This window comes from Tetrao urogallus (genome assembly GCF_951394365.1).
Source record: "Tetrao urogallus genome assembly, chromosome: 27".
NCBI lineage: Eukaryota > Metazoa > Chordata > Aves > Galliformes > Phasianidae > Tetrao > Tetrao urogallus.
In genome coordinates this window covers 3,398,070-3,402,111 of record NC_136840.1, presented here as the reverse complement: position 1 = coordinate 3,402,111, position 4,042 = coordinate 3,398,070, and positions in this window count along the sequence as shown.

The following is a 4,042-nucleotide window of genomic DNA, read 5'->3' as shown; positions in this document are numbered from 1 at the left end:
AATCGGAGCGTTGCTGGGTCTGCAGTCCCAAATCAGCCACTCGAAACTTTCCTTTTGTTGCTGGATCAGAGGGGAGAGGGGAAGCTGGTTTGTTGCAGGCTCTGTCAGAGCTGATCTATTGTTCTGATGATTTGGTGAAATGAAAAAGGGATTCTAGCAGCTCAGAAGGGCTTTGATGTGGGGAGATGAATAGCCTATTAGTTTCACCTGGCGAATTCTCTGAAGAAGCAAAAGCTCAACATAATTTTGAAATGGGATTGCTGCATGCTTCTGTGTGTGTCCATCATTTGGAGACTTCATACCAGAGCCCTGCAAAGGGCTGAGTCAGCAGCTTGCAGGAGCATGCCCCAAAGCCTTAAATTACAACTTAAGGACTCTCCATCACGTTGCTATGGCCTGATGTACAGGAGCCAGGAGACCTGGAGTATTTTCCTGGCCTCTTTATTCAATAAGTTTTCAATGCTCTGTCTTGGATTCTTCTGAATGGGGAGACCAAGTGAGATACTTCTAGGATTATGTCATTACTGAGTCTGGAGGCTGTTAGAGGATTTGAGGGGAGGAATGAGCCCTAAAGCAAAGGAAATCACCAGCGCAGAGCAGACATCCTGCAAACCCAACCCTGGATTTCTTCTTAGGCAGCTCAGTGCGTGCAGCTCTCTGATATTTCAACAGGATTCTGCTTTTCCTGACATCATGGCTTAGTCTGAATGGTTTTTCTTCAGCCCCTCAATGAACAAGAGCTCTGGGTTTGCAAGGTTTGAGTTCTGGGGCGATGCAAGCACTGGGAAGGCTTTGTCTCCAAATGTTTGAATGTGCAACTATTTAGGATGGTAACACGACCTGAAGGGAAGCAGGCTGTGGCTGCCAGCACACACTGCAGTGTTGTCTCCTGGAGCGTGTGCAATTGCTGCTGTTCTGGTCTTAGGGGAGAATTCCTCTGAGATGCACTTGCACAGATTTAACGAGATGAGAAGGCAGATTTCAGGCTGTTTTTCCAGTGCCTTCTTTTGGGCCTTATCTCAAAGGATCCCAATGGAGATGGGATGGTGCACGACCTGAGCACGAGGTGCCTGCCCCCCAAGTCATTCCCCTTGGCAAAGGTTCAGGATTGCATTCATACAAAGTTGTTGAAACACCTTTTTTTCCCATCAGCCTTTTCTCTATGGAGCAAGGGACCTATCCATCCTCCCCACATTTTCTCAAATTCGGCAGTAAACAGGTTTTTGTAGCTTTGCATGGCTCTGAAAGCCTCTAAGCTTTGGGAAACAAAGGCAAATTATCCTGCAGTTGGCTCTTAGTGCTCCCAGGGTGCTGACCTGATGAGTTTTTGCCAAATGTGAACATTGCACCTGTGGAATTTGCCATAATCTATATTAGTAATGTTGGTACCCACTGAAGCCCGTTGGTACCCATTAAATCATGGAAGTCTGCACCACCAATCTGCCCACTGGCTGTGAGATCTCCCGATGCTGTGACTTCCTATAGGGCTTCTGCCAGGGCTCTGTGTTAATTAATTAATGCTTCAGGGAGCTCAGCTGGTAACCATTACATCCTGCCTCCAAATGGTTTCCCCAAACTGTTGTGTCTTTTGGCTGCAGTCCTCCATTGAAACGACCCAGGAGCTTTGGTTTGAATTGGATGCAGCCCTGCGAGCTGGAGCTATTCCCAAAAGGTAACCTAGATGGGAACTGGGCATCTCTTCTTCAGTATGGCAACGTGCCTTTATCTCTCAAGAGCTTCCTCCAGGACTTGACCACAAGGCCAACACTCACAGATGATGTTTGTTTGCCAAGAGAAAGCCATAATGACACTTAAGGTTGTGTTGAATTCTCCCTCTCCAGGAACTGAGATGAAACAGAGGTTTCCACCCAGCTTAGCTTTTGTTTCGCATTCGCTGAGGCTGTTTAAATCCTATTTACTCAGTAGCAAGAAACAACAGCCGCGAAAAACACGGTAGGACAAAACAGATGTTTAAAGATTAGAGCTTAAAACCAGATTTCCCAAAGACCATTGGGCTTACAGCGCTGTGGGCTCGTCGTTCCCCCTCTGGTATTTTTACTTATAACTAACATATGTTATTTCTGTGCTATGATCTAAGGGGGTTGCTTGGAAATCGTTATCCTGTTCACAACAACTGCTCTGCCCACGTGTTTATCCTCTGGGCTGGAGCCCATCCTGCATCCATGAAACACATTGTAAGAGGTTTCTTTTGAAATCCCTGCTGGTGGGTATTGAAGTCGGGTATGTCTGACAGCACTGATGTGCGTTGGCTCGGGAGCCTTTTGGTTTTGCAGAGCACGTCTCCTGCTCCGCCGACTGCATTTGCTTTGGGAAATCCCCTTTGTTTCCTGTTGGAGGAGAGCAGCCTTGTGAAAGCACTGTATTTCCTTCCTCTCTGTCTGACACGGGGCAGGGTTTGCTTCCATTCCTCTCAGCCTCACCTCCTGACCTGCAGAAATTGGAAAAATACCTTGTCTGCGTGCCAGAATTTCTTTGAAAACGCCCAAATCTCAATCTGGTGAAGCCACTACAAGAATATCTGGCTCCTTGAAACCAAATTGTTACTGTCCTAGAAATGTTTGCCCCGTATTCCCCCTCCTCTGTTGTAGTCCCCACTTTGCTTTCTCACTTTTCTCCCCAAAATCCAATGCAGCTCCTTTAGCTAAGTCCTTTGTTGCATGCATGTGACTTTTATGGAAATGTCTTCCATCCCCAGCATGTCAGAGGTTCTCACTGCTACCAGCCCTATGGAACACAAGGGAAAACTGAGGCAGAGCGCTGGCTGAGGTCAGGTAGCAGGCTGAAGCTGAGGTTTAACTGCATTCTGAATCTCAAGCTTGTCCCCTGGGATTTCTGATACATCTCTCTAGCTTGGAAGGCTGCTTAGCGTGTCATGCTGGTCCCTTTCTGGGGATAGCTGAGCCCCAGCAAAACCACTGGAGGGTTTTACATCACAACATCTGTTTGTGGAGCCCAATCTTTCCCTCTCCCTCCTCTTTGGTATTTGCCAGGAAATAACAGAGCTTTATGGGCTGGGGAGCTTTTTCCCACTGCACTGTGGCATTGCTTCATTTGGAAGCTATTCAACCATCAGCCCCCACGTGTGCTCCTCGACCGCTCCGCGTGCTGGGGAGTGTGTGAAGTGGGCAGAAAATGACCAGGCTTTAAGCTTTGCCCAGCATCCGGATGAAATCCTCTAATGAGCCAAAAGTTGCTGGTTCTTGCTTTCAATGGCCAGTTTGCTACGCTGAGGGATGAGCCTCAGTCCTGATTTAGCAAGCAAACCCTGGAGATCATTAGCACGTGGCAAGCCAGATGAGATTGCTATTCTGCAAGGTATGGCTACCTGCATTGATTTTCTGCAGAGGAAATGATGTGCAGTGGCAGCAATAAGTCTTCTACCATGAAATTAGGAAAATAGACCTCAATAGCAATACGTTGCTTCTGACCACACTGTAATACCTTTCACTGCCCCTTCAGTTTTTCCACTGTTTAAGTGATTGTGCTCTTTCTTTAAGGGGAGTATTGGGGAATAATGGTTAGTTCCACCCTAGTTGAGTGTCTTGCACTTACACTGAATCATAGAATCATTAAGGTTGGGTAAGAACTCTGAGATCACCAGATCCAACCATCAATCCATCCCTGCTGAACCACATCGCTCTGTGCCGCAAATACTGAACTATTGGATTTGCAGAGGAATAGGAAAATCCTATTGCTGCCATTCTTGACCTATAGAATGTCGCCCTGGAAAAAAATATTCTTCAGCCAGAGCAATGTGACTTAAATTTGCAAGCGGTTTTCATGTGTTTCTTCTCATTTTCTTCTCCCGCCCCCTGGGAAATAATTGACTTTGGTTCTTACCAAGTCAGGTCATTGGGTATGGTGTCTCCCATAGGTTTACCCCCTTCTGAAGCAGGAGGAATGAAATCCATGTCCTCACCAAGCCTTACTCACCCTCTCCTTTCATTCCGCGCAGCACCTACCTGCACTGACCAGCAGCTGCAAAACAACACTTTGGCTCTGAGAACTGTGAGCACTGAAC